Consider the following 20,339-nt stretch of genomic DNA (forward strand, 5'->3'; position numbering starts at 1 on the left):
TACATGTTACAGTCCATTACAGTAATTACAGTAGTTACAATCAGATCAAGGGTAGATACAGCAGTCACGATACAGACAAAGGTTTGCATATTTACAAGTATACATATTTACAAAGTGGGTGATGGGGCTAGGTAGGCAACATGCCTCCAGGATGGGATTAGCGGTCATTGTTCTTTATCCAGTGTATGTAGTTGCGTCTGAATTGTGAATAGGTTTGGGATGTCCTTAGCGGGGGTGGGAGGGAGTTCCAATGCTGGACTGCTTTCACTTGGAAGCTGTTGCCCCACATTTTGGCGCGTTTCAATCTGGGAACAGTCAGTAGGTTGGCGTTGGAGGTTCTGGTAGGTCTGTTGGACGAGTGTTTACTTATTCTGTCGACTAAATATCGGGGGGCAGCGTTGTTGAGGCACTTGTGTGTTAGTGACGCCACTTTGAGCAGGATTTTGTCTGTAGTGTTGAGCCAGTTATGGACTCTCCTAGTGTTGGAGATGTGTTCTTTCTTGGGGATGCTAAGCGCTGCTCTGAGAGCGTTGTTTTGTAGCGTCTGTATTTTGTTGGTGATCTGTTTGCTAGCTCCTACGTAGAGGGCATTACAGTAGTCCAGTTTTGATAATATAAGGGCTCTGGCTAATGTAATGCAGTTCTGGGTGGATAAGAAAGGTTTGGCTGCTCTTATAAGCTTACATGTGTAGGCTCTGGAGGATGCCATGGAGCTAACCTGTTTATGGAAGGAGAGGGTGGAGTCAATGTAAATTCCTAAGGTTTTCACTTCCTTAGCTACTGTAATCAGGTTCCCGTCTATTATGAAGCTGGTGTATTTGTGGTCCAGTTTGGTTAGATTTGCAGTGGATCCAAGTATGATTAGTTCCGTCTTGTCATCATTCAGGCATAGACTATGAGATGCCATCCATGCCTGGATGATGAGGTACACCTTGTTCACCAAGGCCAAATCGAGGTTGTAATCTCCCGTCAACGGGATGAGGATCTGAGTATCATCGGCATAATTAGTGTAGGTGATACCCAGACCATCTAGATCATCAAACAGGGGCTTCGTGAACATGTTGTACAGTGTAGGTGAGACGCATGAGCCCTGAGAGACTCCACATGTAATGGGGATGGGGTCGGCGACAGCTGTGGTGGAGAAGACACGCATGGATCTGTTGCTGAGGAATGACCCGATCCAGCCGATGGCTTCTTGGGAAAAGTGGGCAGCAGAGTCTAGGTGATTGCATAAGATTTTGTGATCAACTAGATCAAATGCTGCAGAGAGGTCTAGAAGGAGCAGTAGGGCCGTTTTCATGTTGTCTCTCAGGGTGTCAATTTGTGCCTTCAAGTGGATAAGGGCTGTTTCTGTCCCGTGTTGGGGTCTGAAGCCTGATTGCCGAATACCGAGGAGATGGTTAGTTTCAAGGAATTTTTTGATTTGTTGGTATGCTGTCTTGTCTAGGATCTTGAGCAGGAAAGGGACAGTGGTAATGGATCTGTAATTGGTGGGGACAGAGGGGTCAAGAGATGGCTTTTTGAGAAGGGGGAGGACCCAGGACTCTTTAAGGTTGCTGGGGACGGTGCCTCAGGAAGGGAGGCGTTGATTAGTCTTGTGATGAATGGTGAGAGGTCTCTTGCCGCGTCTTTGATGATTTGTGGAGGGCAAAGGTCGCCCTGACAGTTGGATGGTTTTAGGCTGAGAATGATTTTTTCCACTTCTAGAGTAGAGACTTTGGAGAAGTTAAAGCGAGATGGGTTGGACAATGGGTGTTGCGGCGTGCGGTGCAAGGTCGTGTTAGTGGGGTTGGTTAGTTTAGCTAGGGACTCTTTCTTGTTTTTAATTTTAATTTGAAGGCTTGTTACTTTATTGTTTAGGGCATTTTGGACAATAGTGCACCATTGTTTGTCCTTCACGCAGGTGTCAGGAGTTAACACTGGTGTTTCCAGTTCTTTGATTATCGTGAATAGCTCTTTGGTGCTGGAGTTAGGGTGTGCAATTCTCTGGTTGTAAGACTCTTGTTTGGCAGCTATGATTTCCTTTTTGTAGTTGGATCTTATTTTATTGAGCAAAGTTTTGTTGTGGTCTGTGGGAGATTGTCTCCAGGCTTGTTCCATTTTGCGTTTTTCTAGCCTAAGAGTTTTAAGGTGAGTAGAGAACCAATGGTTGAGGTTCTTTTTTGGTTTGAATTTTCTTAGTTTTAATAGTGCTATGGAGTCTAAGGCTGTACGCATGATTTTGTTATAGCCTTCAACAAGGTTGTGTGGGTTGGAAGTGGCAGGGAGTTGGTTGAGTGTGGGGAGGATAAGAGGGATCAGTTTTTCCACTGTGATCTTTTTCTTGCTTCTCGTGGGGATGGCAGAGGCTATCCCGTTGTTGGTGATGGGGCTTGAGGCTTTGAGGGTGAAGAGAGAAGATGGTGGTCTGACCATGGTTGGGGGGAGTTATCAGTGATAGAGGCCATGCAGTTGAAGTCTGCTATCCAATCAAGGGTTCTCCCTTTGTTGTTGGTGGGGCCAGATACTTTTTGGGTAAAGCCTAGTTCAGAGAGAGTATTGTTGATGAGGGTAGCGTGGTGATCTTTGGGGTATTTAAAGCCTAAATTGAAATCCCCTAGGAGAAGGCTCTGGGAGGAGTTTTTTAGGTTGTTGGCGAGAATGGTGCTACGGTCTTCCTTAAAGGTTCCTAAAGGTCCGGGCGGTCTGTAAAGTAAGTGGATGGATATCGTTTGGGAAGTAGTGGTAGGCAGCTTGGCTGTGAGTGATTCACATGATGGGAGGTGGGTCGAGGAGTCAAGTCTGATGTTAAGGTGTGTTTTGACGATTATGGCCAGGCCAGGCCACCGCCTCTGGATTCTGTTCTATCCGCTCGGAGGATGGTGTAGTCGTCTGGGATGGCTAAGGAGAGGGCTGGTCCAGCGGCTGCGTGGAGCCAGGACTCAGTTATAGCTAGGAAATCTAGATCTGCTGCTAGAATGAGGTTAGCTATATCTGTTGCATGGGCTACTATGGAGAGTGCATTAATGAGGGCGCCTTGTATAGGTGCGGCAGTGTTCTTGGTGGATGATGGCTGTTTTGTGAGTTTTGTGTTTGGGCGTAATATTAGAGGAGTGTACTTGGGTGTGACTTGACAAGTACCCTTGGCTGAGTTTCCCCTGTACCCACGTTCTACTCACCTGAGCTTTCCGAGTCAATGGTTCCTTGCAGTCCTCGACGTGCCAGGTAGTCTCTCTCTCTTTTCTGATGCGTGGGCTTGTCACGGGGAGAAGCCACTGTGGCCGCTGGGTGAGAACAGCGGCACAGTGACCTCCTTTCCGGGACCAAGCCAGAAAATGCAGGGAAAAACCCGCAAAGGGGAAAAAACCCTGATAAGAGGTGCCAAGACTTGTCGGTGAAGGCCAGTTGTTCCCAGATGAAAAGAAGGAAGCGAAGGATCTCCAACAACTGACGGGGGCAATAAATGTCCAAGTCCAACAATAGCAGTAGGCCTGAAGCGCAGGCGGAGAAGGCAGCGGCTGGGGAGGCTGCAGTGGAGGTCGATAATGTTCCAGGAAAGCACTGCGGAGGAGCACGGAAGAAACCCTCACGCTGACTGGACCAAAAGGAGCAAGGTGAGGGAACAGGAGAAAAAGTGAGAGAGAGAGAGAGAGAGAGAGAGAGAGAGAGAGAGAGAGAGAGAGAGAGAGAGCGCCGGAGAAAAAAGCACAGCTAGTGCCGCCCAGGGACGGCGGCGAAGAAAAAAGGGAAACAAGTACGGTGTTCTGAAAAGCCGGAACCCCGGAGTAAAGTATCCAAGGGGAAAATCCCCTGAGAAATTCCAAAGCGAGGTGTAGAGGAAGAGCGAAGGACCCAGAGTCGAAAAGTAAACAACAGAGGAGGGTTGCAACGCAACGACCTGCCGGGAGGCGGGGATTTAAATACTCCCGGCAGCGTCGCGTCCCGCGTTCGGAGCTGCGGAGCGAAACACAGAAAAAGGACTAAAGTAATCCTCCTCTACGTCCTCTCAAACTCCAACGCGGAAGAAATCGCCAGTCGTGGTGATGACCGCGACTGCGAGTGACATTGGGTCTTTCCAACGTAAGGTTGGCGCAGGTGCTAGTGGTGGTGGAACCGTTAGTGCGTTTGGGTTGGATCGAGTCCCTGGCTCGCGGCTCATACAGTTCCGGTAGTCGGGACCGTAGTCTGATATTTCTTTCGGCGAAGCTGCATGGTATGGAGGATTGGGGCAGCATGGTTATGGCGTGGGGTTCTATGGGTGGTAGGATGGTGCCGATGGTGGCAAGGCTCACGGTGGAGCTATGCGGGTATGAAAGATTAATAAGGTGGAGAATAGTTCTCAGCAGTATTGAATAGATACCTGGTAGGAACATTATATAGGTGGTGTGTGGCAAGGTTCAGGATGTAAAGTAGGCTGACAGAGATGTTGGGTTCAAGATGCAGGTGAGCTGACACAGTGCCTAGGTTCACGAGTGCAAAGTATACTGACAATGCCTAGGTTCAAAATGTGAAGTATACTGACACAAAGGCTAGGTTCAAAATGCAAAGTATGCTGGCACAAGGCTAGGTTCAAAATGCAGAGTATTCTGGCACAAAGGCTAGGTTTAAAATGCAAGGTATGCTGGCACAAGGCTAGGTTCAAAATGCAAAGAATGCTGGCACAAAGGCTAGGTTTAAAATGCAAAGAATGCTGGCACAAAGGCTAGGTTCAGAATGCAAAGAATGCTGGCACAGAGGCTAGGTTCAAAATGCAAAAAAGGCTGGTTCAGGGTGCAGGTGAGCTGACAAAGTGTCTGCAGTCAGTTTTTAAAATAAGCTGACCCAATGGCTGGATGCGCTACAGGTAAGCTGGTGCAGTGTTTGGGATCATTTCTGTGGTGTACCCCATACAGGTGGGAGGAGTATTATGGCTGCTAGACAGCTGTTAGGGTACAGGACGAAAGATCTGGTCGGGGGCCGTGGCTTGTCTTGTGTGCGTAGCTACACACAGATGTGTTCGGTAGTTCCACGGACACTGAAGTTTGCTAAGCTTCTACTAGGGGCATTTACATGGTACAGGGTGCAGAAGGAATGGCCAATTAAGCAGTAATGCAGGTGGAGCGCTTAAGCGTTGATAGGGAGGCAGGACATGGTTAGCTGTACATGTGGTGCGTAAGCTATGATGAGCACAATAGCATTACCGGGAGTGAAGTGACATTCGGCGCTCGATTGCGTACACAATAGCATAAAATACATTTGTGGCCCAGAGCGTTAGTGACGCACAGCGGGTATCGTATTGTCTTACATGCATGGGGTTGAAGCGGGAGTAGGTTCTTTGGCAGGGCGGTGCAGTCGCAGCCACGTGTTTGGGTCGGGTGCTGCCTCCCAGTGGAGCGAGCGAGGCTGTGCTGTCGTTTGGAGGGAGGGAGCGGGCCTCGGTCAGCACGCACATTTAGTAAGCCTGCAATATGGAGGAGCTACAGTAGTGGCTAGTGTCTCACCTGGCTAACGCTGATGCTGGAGCAGGCGAGCCCGGCCAATGCTCGGTTAGGCACTAAGGATTCAACTTAACCCATTGACAGGTGTAGAGAAATGTATATTATTTCATGGATCTTCACAAAATCCTCATTGTGTATTTGTCTGCTTTCCCGTAGGGACTACTATTTTACATTCTGCCCCGAGGAAGGCGGTCTCAGATTTTGAAGGCCTACAGGTGGCCCGCTGAAACGTAAATAGGTCCTTGTTAGTTGGAACCCTTTCTTTATGTTCCTCAAACTCAAAACATCCTGGACCTTTTCCAATATTGGTTTGGATATCTGTTACTGAAGAATTTTACATAGGCAGACCTGTTAACTGACATTTATTGTTTGTTCTTTCAATATTCATTTACAGTGGCATATTCATTTACTGTGGCAATACATTTTCTTTGTTGTTCCAGACTTGTAAACTGATTTTACAGTTGTAACACACGCATCTATTACTGTGCATTCCAATTGTTCTCTTTTTTATGTTGGTTTTTCTCATTATTTATTCATTGTCAAAACATATATTTTTTTCATTGTTTTCATGATTTTTGTTAACCATTATATTTAATGAAATACAGCATTATTGCTTATATACCAGTCTTTTTGGTTTTTTTACTCACCCTCACTCTTGAGTAGGTTGTGTCCCAAAGGGCAATTCAATTAGGATATCTTTTGATACCAACCCAGAATAAGTATTAGGATTTAACTCTCAATTCATTGTACAGCTTTTTGGATTTCTTGTTTTCCTTAGATCTCACAATAAAGCAAGCTGGAGAAAAAAAAACGGATACAAAAAGGCTGGACAATGGCATAGTGCAATAACGAAAGATGAAACGCTGGAACAGAAATGTAAAATAAAAAACACCTTAAACAAAGTGAGCTGGGTACACTGTATTCAAACATTGCAACTCAGAAAATATCATCTTCCAAAGAGATATCAAACATCAGAAAAACCCAACAAAATCCCAAATTTAAAATTAAAATATAAAAAAAACAAAAATATCAAATACAAAATTAAAAAAAAAGTATAAACATTTGAATTATCCAAATAAAGTTTAAAGTTGTATTAATATACTTATAGCCAACAGGCTGTGTATGTACAACAAATAATACAAATATTAACAATACAAACTCTAAAAAATGTCCAATGCACGGTACACTCTTACAACATCTATAATATTTTCAAAGGTATGATCACACAGTTAAATAACATCGATATTCCCAATTTCATCACTTTTTGAATAAGTTACATACTGCAAGGGCCGACGTGAATAGTGACCAAGCCCTAGATGTTCTTATAGTTTCGATTGAACAGCACTATGTATTCATGCTAATATTCCTTAAGGTTAATATACTGCTAAACGAGGATTGCAAAACATTAAAAAATATCCACAATTCGTAAATAAAATAACACTATATAATAAATAAGATTGCAATCGTCCCCAATCATAAAATGTTGCCATCTGTTGGAAAGATTATTTATATCTAAAGTATTATCATAAGATTTCAGATATTTAAATCGCAGTTCCAACAAACTCTCACAATGTACCATCAAGTGTTCAAGAGATTCTATTACCTTATCGCTGCATAAATGGCACATTCGCATGGATCTCAATAAACCCAACTGTGCACCTTTAGTTTCTAGTGCCTTGCTGTTATTAAATATCATCAGTAGATAAAAACGAAATGTCTTAGAGCTGGAAAAGCCCATAATATATTTTGGTTTCAATTCACATTTAAGCCTTTATTGGCAGTAGGGGCCACTGTGCGCTTTCGTTGATATTTATATGATGCAACTTTCTTGTCCAACTATAGCCAACTTCTTCTTTAGCCAACCTTTAAACTGTTGGTGGATGTTATATACTGGATTTTGAACAAAACCAACAGCCCATTTGAGGTACATAGATTTGATTTTGCAGAGTGTGCCCATTTCTTTACTGTTCTCAACACGTTCAAATGCCTCCATGTATGAAACAATAATTGTGTCCTTAAAGGTGGTGAGATTCTCAAAGCACATGACAAGTCTTTTAATAAATTCAGACTCAATACTCTTCACATCGAACTCAAGATGGAAATATTCGACATATATGCATTTTGGTAACCGCAATAACCTGCGCAGCAACATGGCTTCAAGTTTCTTCATTTTTGTGATGTATTTGTGTCCCCATATTTCGATGGCGTACATGAGCATAGCTCAAATATTTGCTGTATACAACATTAAAACAGTATACACTGAATAACCATTGTTTTCCCAACAAAGACACTGATTGCACTGTCAGATGCTTTGCATGTTTCACTAATTGAAAGCCATTGTCTCTCCCATCTTAATTTATCGTCTACTATTACGTCCAGATAATTATAGTGGTACACTTGTTTCAGCTTTTCGTTGTTACCAGCCCAGACTAGTTTGTTTGGATTTTTTTACTGGAAAAATCATAACTTTACTTTTGCTTATATTTAACAGCTTATATTTAACATGAGCCCGTTATGTTTAGAAGAGTCAGCCAGTGCGTTCAGCATCTGTTGTAGCCCTTCAGGAGTATAATCCAACAATAACAAACCGTCGGTTTAAGCCAACCATCCCCCCCAGTGACGTGCCAACTTTAATGGGGCATGTTGATGGTATCACAAATGCCTGTTGCATATCCGCAAAGTATAAATTAAAGACAGTGGCTGCAACCATACAGCCCTGTTTAACGACGCAACTAATGGGGATCAGGCCAGACAATGTTCCCTTTGCGTTAATCTAATTCATACCCCTGTGTTAGAGTATAGGAGCATTAACATTTTTAGCAAACCTAATGGGATGTTCCATTCACTTCATTATTTCACAGGCGATTCCTAAGGACCGAGTCGAACGCTATTGTGAAGTCTATAAAGGCACAATAGACGCTCAACTCTCTTCTTTTCCAGGCATACTCAATCGCTGAGGTTATTAGAACCAGATTATGCGTAGTGCTTGACCTTTGACTAAACACAATTTGGTTTATAAGCAATATATTGTTAGCGCTAATCCACTCATTTAGCTTCAATAAGAGAACCTGTGCAAATATTTTAGACGGGATGTCAAGCATTGCTAACATGCTAAAGTTGCCAGGATTGTCCCAGGCACCTTGCTCATAGACCATTAGAATATGACAAACATTCCAAATTTTGGGTATCACACCGATCACTCCTATCTCTGTAAATAGCGTGAGCAAGGAAGGAGCCTACAATACCGAGGCCAATTTTAAAAGATGGTTGCACACCCCATTTGGGCCAGCAGCCCTAGACTTATTTAAATGTACAATTATCTTAATAACGTCAGAAACTGTGGCCATGCAATGCCATTTCTTAGCAGGTAATGGAAAAGTCTTGCCATTGTGTTCTTTACATCCTAGTGTGGATGCTATGTGAGATGTCCATGCCTTTTCTGTTATGCAATTTATAATTAAGTCTCTTTTCCTAGCACTACGGATCATTTCCCATACGCCTGTGGAGTTGCGTGACTGTGCAAGTAGAGTGATTTTTTTCCATCACTCAACTTCACAACTGGACAATGACCTCAAAGCCAGCATCTGTAGGAATTTTTTATGTGTTTTACCGTTTGGGATACCAGCGTCGAGGACAATCCAAATTTGCCATATGCGGTTGCAACCACAATCTCGTTCCGCAAGATCTAATACGTTTATCTTTACCAGTTCTACTAAGCCTACCCTATTTGAATTTTCTTGTGAGGATTTATGTGCCTGTTTCTTCCGGACAGATTCACAGATCACTCCCACCATTGCACCAAACTTTGGGATGATCCTGGTTCACTATTATTAGTGTCCATGTGACTTTCAGTGATGAACCTTGGTAGCATTTGGGTTGCTAACCTATTTGCTTTGTCTAAATAGGTTGTTTTCCACATGATGCAGTTTTCTCCTTCATTTAGGTGTATCTGTCCATTCCTATCATAAGTTGAAGTGATTGTTCTCGCCCCTGGCAGATCCAAAAGTGCACATAGGGGAAAGTGGTCACTCTCATTGCGGCTCACAATGCCCATGTCAAGTATATATGCATGACCGCCGGTGTTAGAAATTATATAGTCGATGATAGAGGCAGATTGTCTGTCAACCCGGGTGTATGATACATTGGCATCACTCATAGTGCACCCATTCAGCATGGATAAGCCATGCTTTAGCATCATCTTACTCCAAGCTTTCCCTTGTTGGTTGGTTTCCCCTGGTTGATAAAGAGTGACTTATACTTATTCAGGTTTTCGTGTGCGCTATCCATTATGCCGATATCCAAATACAAAAATCAAAATGCAAAAATTTAAATATCCAAATACAAAAATCAAAATGTAAAAATCTAAATACAAACATTACAATTTAAAAATATTTAAAAAAGTAATATCAAAATAATAAAAAAATCCAAATACAGAAATCAAAATAGAAAAATCCAAAAACAAATATTACAATTAAAAAAAATAAAGCCTCAAAAATATCAAAAGAAAAATACTAAAATTAAAGTTTAAAATATATTAAGTAAAATATAAAAATACCAAAATCAACATACAAAACCATCAAAATAAAAAATAAAAAATGCAAACAAAATGCACAAAAACTAAAATATCACAGTTCAACCAGTGCTGTTTTCCAAACACAGATCACTTCTCCACAGCGAGAGAAGATAGCCTGTTCCCATTCCAGCAGGGTTTCTGTGCGGGGTTGGGGCAGATTTTGGGAAAAATAGTCCATGCTCTGGGGTGCAATGTCCTAACTCTCCCTCCTGCCCTAAAAGTCATCTTTGCAGGCCTGGTACAGGTTGTACCTTGCTGACCTAGCTGCAGATCTGTTTTGTGACAGAAGTAAGGAGTTTGAAATATGCCAGAACTGAATCATCAGTCAGTGCCAAATGGAACCTGTTCACAGAGGGAGGAGCTGCAGCCGGTAGGTGCATTGGTCTTGCCATCATGATCTCCAAGGTAGAGAGTCCAGCAAGGGGCTGAGCATACCTCTCATGTACATGAGTGCAAGGGGCAATGCACCGGGCCAGCTTAGTCCTGTCTGTGTGCAGCACACACCTTTGCCAGCTTGTAGCACCCCATTCTCCATTTTCGGTTTACCCAAAGCTTTGTGTTCTATTTCTTCCCTATGGTAGCCTGCAGTTTGTGTAGCAATGTTGTCAGTTCTGTTACAAGATCTTGAACTGGTGAATTTTGGAAGAATGGATCAGGGACTCAGAACTCACAACAGTGCACAAACAGGAGGGTAGGGCAGCAGCGACAGGGTGACAGGGAATGCTGTCGTAGGCCAGAGAGGGCAGTGCACCACAATGCTACAGGCACCTTAGGTGGGATGCCCTCTATCCCTACAGCTGTGACAGTCTGGCCAGACACTGAGGCATCCGTGATCTCGCCCATCCTGAGTGTGCTCAAGGTGGCTCCTGTGTCCACCAGCATCGTGGAATGTGTGTTACTTACCTGGACTGCCACGCAGGGGAGGAGGCCACTAGATGGGAAGGGGGATGGCTAGGGCAAGGAGATGGTGTGCCAGGGTACTTAACCTGGGTCCAGTTCCAGTCAATCCTTGGAAACCGGGAGGGACTATGGCCTGGCTGCTGAGGCCAGGGTTGCAAGGCAGTGCCAGAAGAGGCATCCTGACTGTTTTTACTACTGGCTGGGAGATGAGAGGAATTGGTCTGGGATCTGGCCTGGCCTGAAGCAAGAACCAGCATTCTGATCTGGGGGCCCACGCTGAGTAGAGAACTGAAAGGTACCAGGCAGGCATGGTGCAGGTAGCTATGATTGGCTCTGATCAGACAGGGTTGTGGCCTAGTCCTGCTGATGCTGAATCCGCTGAGGACAGTTGTACTTCCAGTGGCCCCATTCCTTACAATAGCCGCACTGGTCCTGATGCACTTGGTGACCTAACTTTGGGAGTGGTGAATGATACATCCTCAGCCTCTACCTCCACTGCTAAATCCAGGCTGGCCTCTAGAATCCCCATACTGGCCCCCATAGAGTGCATGCACCATCTGGAGGGCAGTGTTCTCTGGGTCAGTTAGTACAGGGGCTGAAGCAGCAGGCGCATACCCCCAAAGGGCAGGGACGTGTGGGGGAGCAAGCACAGAAAAATCCATGCCATTCTCTGGGGCAGAAGAGGTCACTGGGGTAACACTAAGAACAGACAGGGGACTTTGAACTTCAAAGAACTGGTTTCAAAACCTTTTTCTTTCCTTTTGTTGAACTGACTTTGGAAGTGACTTTGAAGTCTGGGGAAGGGAGTTTACCCAGGACAGGAGAAGGCCATAAAGATGTTGGGTTTATGCTATTTATTATATTGTGTTGTTATATAATATTCTTTGTATATTGGTTGTTTAGAGTGAGCGACAGTTTACCCATGCTAGAGAATGATCCCTTAGCCTTTAGACTAGGTCGGGAATTCCTCTGTAGAGTAGGGCAAGCAAGGTAATATTTCATTATCTTTTCTCTAATAAAATAAATGGGCTATTTTGAGAAACCTAGAACCAGTTGTCTGCCTCGCATTACTGATTCTTCACAGGAGCCTTGAACAAATACACACACTGCTCTAATCCAATAAGTGCACCCACTCCACCATGGGAAGCCAATATCAGGCTGCAGTTTTTGAGCCCGTTTATTCAACTCCCTCTGCCCTGCGGCCAATGCAGTGAGACAGCGATCTCTTTCGCCACCACTTACAGAATGTCCTGATATACAGCTCAACCTCCTCTCATGACACCGATCTGAGGTGGTGCCATACAGCTGTGCATCTATCAGAGAAGTTTAGGTGTTCATGGGCTTGTGGGCTTGTTGTAGGTCACAGGGATTTTATGGTGGCCACCACATGGCCCAGGGTGCAGCTACTGCACCAGAGTTCGGCAACTGCTTGTAGTCCTTGGATCGTCAGTTCCAGAAGAGGTCTTCAGGTGCAAATCAGGTGTCTGGTTGGCTGGCACTAAGGTAAGGGTAGATTACATACCTGGCAGGTAATGTAAGGTATGATTTGGGGCTGCATTGTTCAATTTTCTTCATACCCAGGGGTGCTTGTGCGACCAGAGCACTGTGGACTGGCGTCTGGTGGTGGTCCCTACATCTTCTGTCCCTTCTTCTCTTTCCCCCTTGAACCATGCAGGGAAGGTGGCCTAGTACCACTATAACTGGGGTAACATTTCTTGACAAATACTAAATCACCACAGGTCATAACCACTGAGTCCCTATTATCCAAGTCTCTCAAACAGGGTTACTCTAGTGCATTTGAAATCGCTCAGAGGCACTCACAGGTGCTCGACTAGGGAAGGGGTTGGGTGATAAAGTGTTTCAGAACAGGGGGTGCAGAGATACTAAGCTACTGGTCCATTCCCCAAAAGGAGTGTCAGATACAATTCCCAGGCGTCCTTGGAAAACGACTCAGATTCAGGCAGGTTCCAGGCAAAGACGATCTCTAGATGCCCACTCTTGTTGTCCTAAGAAATACATAACTCTCACGACCAGGATATTGACAAAATCAAAATGTGTAAGGGGGTGAGGATGGGCCCTCTTCTAGCCTTGTTCACTCCTAGGGAGTGTCTAGTAGAGGAGGTTGGTATAGACTAGTTGGCTCTGGTACTAGTAAACTGAATTAGGCGCTTTGCTGGGGTGAGGGCTCCAGCTGCACAGACAAGCAAAATGAAGGGTGCCAAGGGTAAACTCCAGAAAGGTATCTACTGATGGACTAACCATAAATATGCCACGTCACCCATGGTGAAGGCTTCAGCCAACCAGACATGCAAACTGATGGGTATCCTGGCACACTCCACAAAGGTATCGACAGAAGGACTTACTATTAAGATGCCTCCTCACCACTCTTTGTATTCATGTCCAGGCAAACTAGTAAACTGAATTAAGCTACATGTAGTGCGCTCTAAAATGTGGAACCGTCCCTAAGGTGAGCAATGAGCCACAAGTACCCTTGTTAACCCTCCAGTATGGGCCTAGAAGGTCCTTAGTAACTCTGAGGGTTAAAACTAAAAGAATTAGAGGTTGAGATGTGGATGCTATGACTAGTTGGGAAGATTATCCGGAAAGGCACACCCTACAATTTGCCCGTGCAATTGTATGTTGTTGTGTGGGTGTGTGTTAGGTGTGTGCTCAGGTATAAGTGTATTTATTGCTTATTATTCCTGTTCTCTGTTCTGTACTTATTGCTCATCAATCTTTTTTTATATATCACCACATGGAACCTGGAACTAGGTGGCCTAGAGTACAGGAGAGGTTCAAGGTTCCATGGAGTGTCAGTTGGTGTGTGAATGCAGCTGGAGTTCGCTGCTCGTATGAACTTGGCTTACACTTTCAGAAATAAAGCCTTGTCCCAAGTTGCACCGATTCAGCCTGTTCATTCAGAGGTCTCACCTCAACTTAACAGTGTGCAAGTCCTCCTTTGAAAGTGGCAATGTGCTAGCGCCTTGTCACTGTGGGAGTGGGACTTGGATTGACCGGATAGTTACATTGACCTACCCTCAGTGCTACCAGCCCCCTCAGAGACTACGAGACCTCTCCAAAAGGTAGAAACGGGCAATGTCAGTGCCGGTGGATATTTCAGTTCTTACCTTACTACTTGACCTAGCAGCCAGGAAACCACACACAGGTACTGCAGAAGGCTCTGAGGACAGGAACGCCTCATCTCTGGCACTGCTGGGCTCTGGTCCATAGATTCAGGAAAACAGGAAAGTTAGAATCCATGTGGATAGAAACTGCTGTTGCTGAAGGCAGAAAATGGACAGCGGAGTGGAGTGCAGGCTGCAGAACAGAGTTGAGTTTAGTCAGAGAAGGTGTAAATGTTAAGGCGCTCTTTGTTTATTATTTATTTATTATGTTTTGATCGCTTGTTAGGCACTTATACAGCAAGAGAATTATGTTTCAAAAAGCGCCCACGGGGCAACAGGGAGGGGACATGGGAATGAGACACATTACAATACATAGAAAAATTAAGTACAGTGGAAGGGAACAAAAGGACGAACCAACTATGCTTTGTGCATATTCAGAAAGTGCAAGTAGTACAGAAGGGCATGGGGGGTAGGTGCTGGGTTGGCGTGCTCGTGGGTGAGCAGCAAATTAAGTGAAAGGTATGGTAAGTGCGAGCCTCCAGGACAGAAGGCAAGTACTGAGGAGAGACAGAAGCTGGGAGCAATTCTGTGGGAAGGCAGGGCTCCAAGGATGCATAAGGGCCCTGTACACCAATCAAGCAGCTGTGTGATTAGCAGAGGAGAGAAGGGGGGAAGGAGGAGGAAAAAGGAAAGTCTTGAGGAGCTCCGGAATTTAAGAAAGTCCTGCTTAAGATGCATAGGGAGGGGGAGGATGTGCTATAGAAGGGAGCCAGCTGCTAAAAGCGATCGACCTCCCGCCATCTGTTTAGCAAAATGCTTTACACACAAATTGGTGCCAGAGGAACGCAGAGGTCTAGAGGGAGAATATTTAGTCAGAGAGAGTTGCAGATAGTGTGGTCCCCGGCCCCAGACAGCCTTGTGGATGATACAGAGGGATTTGAATTTAATCCGTGAAGCAACCAGAAACCAGTGAAGACTTTTTAGGGCAGGAGAGATGCAGTCCCTGGGCTTGAGGGCAAGGACAAGTCTTGCTGCCCTACTATGGATTAGCTGGAGGGGTCACAGAGTTGAAGAATGAAGATTCAGGAGGAGCCTATTGCAATAGTCAAGCCGAAAGAGAACCAGGGCTTGGATAACATTGAGCTTCTGGGGGAGGTGAGAAAACGTAGAATTCCTTTGAGAAGGAAAAGCTGGAAGTAGGACTTCTTGGTGATGTCCTGAGCATGAGTGAGGAAGGAGAGAGAGGAGTCGATGATGATGCCAAGGTTTTTGGCATCAGTAGAAGGAGCAGGGGAAGTGCCCATAGAGTAAAGGCCACAGTGAAGGGAAGAAGGCGGGAGCAGGAGTCCCATTAGGAAGGATCTCAGTTTGCTGGCATTGAGACAGAGATCATTGGAAGTGCACGAGGCCTGGATAGCAGATAGGCAGTCAGAGATGATGGAAGGTGCAAGAGGATCAGCAATAAGTTTGAAAAAGAGCTGTTCGTCACCTGCATAACACTAGAAGTTGGGAGAGAAGGAGGAGATGAGGAGTGCAAGCTGAGTAAGGTAGATGTTAAAGAGCCAAGGCAGAGCCACAGTTTTGGGCCAGGGAATTAACAGACCCCGGCGAGATGCGAGTTGTGTATGCGGACTGGGTCCCCCCTCTGACAATAACAGGCAGGGTTCCCGGGAAAGTGGGAACAGAAAAGAAGGCACCAAACATCTTTGCAGAAATCATGAAACATATTTATTACAGACAGAGAAGTAGGCTCATTGCCAGCAGAGTAAATTGGGCACACTAGACATGGATGACTGCTTGCACCGGACTGCGGGCAAAAGGTGGGGCGTTGATGGCAGGAATACTGGCTAGGCACACCCAGAGGAAGAGAGAGGGGCAGACAGAGGCGCAGAGAGAAGGGGGCAGAGAGAGGACACAGAGTAAGTGGCAGAGAGAGAGAGAGAGTGGAGGCACAGTGAGAGAGTGGGTACCACAGAGAGAGAGAGGGGGGCACAGAGAGAGAGTGGCTGGCACAGGGAGAGAGTGTGGGGAACAGAGAGATAGAGGGTGATGGGCACAAAGAGAGAGAGAAACAGAGATATAGAGGGAGAGGGGCAGAGGAGAGCTGGTTGGGGAGTAAAGGGCACAAGGGGATGGAAAGGGAGTAGGCCAGACTGGGAGAAGTGTGCCTGTTAAGGGTCTCTGTAGCTTCCCTGCCCCCACCCACGCGTACAGCACTGCAGCCAAAAAAGAGCCCCAGCCCTGATTCTCTGTCCACTTATAAGGCTGTTGCTCCACCCCTGCAGAACCCGCCCATAGGGTCCAAAGAGGAAGGGGTTGGGATGACAAGGTGGAGGTTGACATGCCCGCAATCTCGGCCTCCACCTCGACTCCTCTCTCTCCTTCTCCAACCACATCTCTCTAACCTCTCGAGCCTGTCGGTACCACCTCTATAACATCCACAAGATCTGCACCTCTCTCACATTCCATGCTTCCAAACTCCTAATCTCCTCCCTCATTTTCTCCCGCCTCTCCTACAGCTCCTCTCTCCTCTTCGGACTCCCTGTCTCTCACCTAACTCTCCTAAAATCCATCTACCACTCCTCTATCCGTACTCTATGCCTCCTCGGACCCTCGAGACTCTATTTCTTCCTGTCTCTCTCAACTTGGCTGGCTTCCCTTCCTCTCACAACTGAAATTTCAATTCCTCTGTCTTGTCTACAAATCTCTCCATGGCCTGGCGCCCCCCTACCTTTCCTCCCTCCTCTCATTTTACTCTCCCTCCCGCTCTCTCCGCTCAGCAAACCTCTACCTCCTCACTGTACACCCAGCCCCATGTGCCTCCTCATGTTTCCGCTCTTTCCAACTCTTGGCCCCCCTACACTGGAACTCCCTCCCGCTCTCCATCCGATCCACCCCTACCTACTCATCCTTCCGCCACTCCCTGAAATCTCATCTTCTACACTCCCCCCTGACTTCCCTTCCCTACCCCACCTCTCCTACCCTTGCCCCCTCCTTTCCCCCATCCTTTCTCCTTCCCCTCTGACCTTAAATTAGTAACAAATACTACTTAAAGGCAATGAGGACACCAGATGACTCCCCCTTCCTTCCCCTAACCCCCTCCCTCCCTGCTACCTCAAATCCTACACCGTAGCTCCCTTCACCTAACCCCTACTCTACCTTATCCCCCTTGCCCCCTTGTAAATAGTTCTACTTATTGTTCTAATGACCTGTTCATGTTTGTAAATATGCTTCTCTCACTTTTGTACCTGTTGTTATATTTTGAAGCGCTTTGGCTTAAAGCGCTATATAAATTCAATAAACATAAACATAAACATAACCATGACACATGCAGGCACAGGTCCTTCCTCCATAGCTGTCGCTCACCCCCACACTCACAGAGGGAAGGAGAAGAGTTTCTCAGGTGGTCAAAATATTTCCCAGGGTCCATGTGACAGGAAAAGGGAGGACATTCCCAGGGGGTAGGCTGACACATGCAGGCACAGCCCCCCTCCTCCACAGCTGTCTCAGGAAGTGGATGGAGGGACCAAGGAGGAAGGGACAGGGACATGACAGGTGGGGAACCATCCCTAGATAACATCCTCACCCACCCCTGTGGTAACCACAGCTGTTCTCATGAGTCCAAGGAGGAAGGGTGGGAATCACAGGGCGTAGAATAGGCAGGCCCCCTTGGTGGAGGATGACAACTGTTACCAGGAGTGCTGCAGTAGATTCCCTGATGAACACAGCTGTCCAAGTGACAGAAGGGGAGGCGCAGATCACAGGATGAGGACAGCCGAGTACACATGGAGTGACTGGGGAAGAGTTCTTAGGGAAGAGGTTATTCACTGGCCATACAACTGGCAGCTGTTACCTGTGCCTGGGGTGGAAGCAAGTTTACAATATGAAAAATACAGTGGTGGGTGAAAAGTCATGTAATCCTTTGAAATGCAACTGCAGTCATATACAGTGTGGTATGAAAATACATTTGTGGAAATGAAAAATGATGCAATACATTAAAATGCACCATGTGGCATGCTATAGGTTAAAATACACTAAAATGCAATGTAATCATAGCGCCTTCTAAACTTATTTTAGCAATTACTTTTACTAAATTTAGTCAGTGCATTCTGCGCTTGCTCTGCTTCTTTTTTTTTCCTTTCTCATGCCTCCTTTTACAATGGTGCACTATATGTGCTTGAATTTCTAGCCAACCCATTGCTTCTATTCTTACAACTGTATCCAAATCTTGCTGTACCTGCTTGGGAGTCCTCTTTTTAACAAATGATAGAAAATGGCCATGTCTTTATCCCATGCTTACCCTGTCTCTGTTCTCCACATCTCCTGAACCCGTTGTATATAGGCAGCGGTATCATCATATGCCTTCATGGACCTAGCCATGATTGAATTCATATCTGGTGCATCAGTCCACATAGCTCTTAAAGCTGCCCACACATTTGTCCTGCAATCGTTAAAGGGTGAACCATTGTGGTTATTTGTATCTAGCTGTACCCCTGGATACTCAGCATTCCTCCAAATGTCATCTTCTTTTTCACCTGTAACGGCTGCAAGCACGTTTTTGATATCTCCCACGTCCAACGTAATGCCTACTGTGTGCTTTTCTAATGCATACATCCACTTCCCTGCCCTGTAGTGACTTCATAAGATTATTCTGGTTCATATACGACCAAGGGACATATTGTGGTCTACCAAACCCTTTCTGAAGCAATGGAATCTGTCTTCCCATTACTCTTATTGGAGTTTTCCCTGTTACCCCATTACATTTCACTACTGCTATGTGAGTACCACAGTTTGTCCTAAGACCCCATTGTGTAATTTCCTTAACTGCTACTTCAGGTGCTACAGCACCTTGATCTCCCTGTTCTCCCTCCGATTTCCATTCATTTTTTAACTTCCTCTCCTACATTCCTTACCTCCTCTGTCCATCCCAAATTGTGGCCCAATCCACCACAGCGCTTTGTTTCTGGCACTAATGTCTGAAGTTCCCCTTCACGAACATATTGAGGTCTGTTATAAAATCACTGTCAACTACCTCCACTGATCCAAACCTATTCCTGCTGCCCACCTGTCTCCTTCTCCTGGCCCTTCTCTTCCTTGCTGTCTTGCTTGTACCCTCTCTCCATCCGCAAGCTGCAGTGCTTCCCCAAGTTTCTGCGCTCTTGGTTCTCCATGACTCATCTCAATCTTTTTTCCATTCTCGCCACCAGAGCGTTGCTTGCATCTTTCTTGAATTAGCTGCAGTCGAGGATTGAGAGTGCCAAATACTGAGGATTAGTTTATCCCACAGGAGGTGATAAGGGAAAACACCCATATGGTGGTGGGGCTGTCTAGGTTAATACACCCCCTTCGTTTGATCCCCTTCTGCCATCTTACCTTCCTAGGCCTTTCCTGTCTCTTCAAACATCCTCCATAATTCTAAAATGCTATACCCCTTCCCTAATTTCTTACCCTTATACCTTGTTCATAAAAAGGTATACAAATTCTCGAACATCCCTGCGATATGTGTCCCTTTCTCGGGCCATGATCTAAACATTCTGCCCTTTGTTTTTTTAACCTATTCTATGTGATATTTTAAAGTTTTTAACATATAATTTGGAAGCGATTGACACAGATGATCAAGCAGAGTCTCAATACCACTTTACTATCTGTTATCTAATCCAAAAAAATAAAAAAATGCAAGATGTTCCCAAACAAAAGCCAATTTTCTCCAGATTCTTCAAAACCCCTTCGAAATTCTTTCACCTCCTCCTCACTCACAGTAGAATAAACCTCTGCAAACTTACATTAATCACTCTTGCACAAAAGACAGCATATTATCAATAATAAAAACACAATATTATGGTTTCCGCATTAATAAATCTCCTTCACGCGAGCACTGGAGAAGGGTGGTATTTTCCAAGATAGCACTTCTCTTCTCTCTAATAAAACAACTTCGACTATGCTGCTGTCCTTTCCTGCCTACAGGATGATCTCCTCTCACCTCTTTGACTAACCAAGAAAAATAAAAAATAGAAATGGAAGAAGGACTTACAACCTATAACAATTCACCCTAACATCACACCCATAAACCAACTTCAAAACTTAGAGTCCCAAGGTTGCGCTTCTCTGATAGTCAAATAATTAGTTCAAGTTTTGTGAGGTAAAATTAAATTTTTAATATGTAACAACAAAAAATGAAGGACTTCATTTTTTGTTGTTACATATTAAAAATTAAAATTTACCTCACAAAACTTGAACTTATTATTTGATTATCAGAGAAGCGCAACCGTGGGACTCTAAGTTTTG

The sequence above is a fragment of the Ambystoma mexicanum genome, chromosome 6p, assembly GCF_040938575.1.
Source record: "Ambystoma mexicanum isolate Mex_15411 chromosome 6p, UKY_AmexF1_1, whole genome shotgun sequence".
Classification (NCBI taxonomy): Eukaryota; Metazoa; Chordata; class Amphibia; order Caudata; family Ambystomatidae; genus Ambystoma; species Ambystoma mexicanum.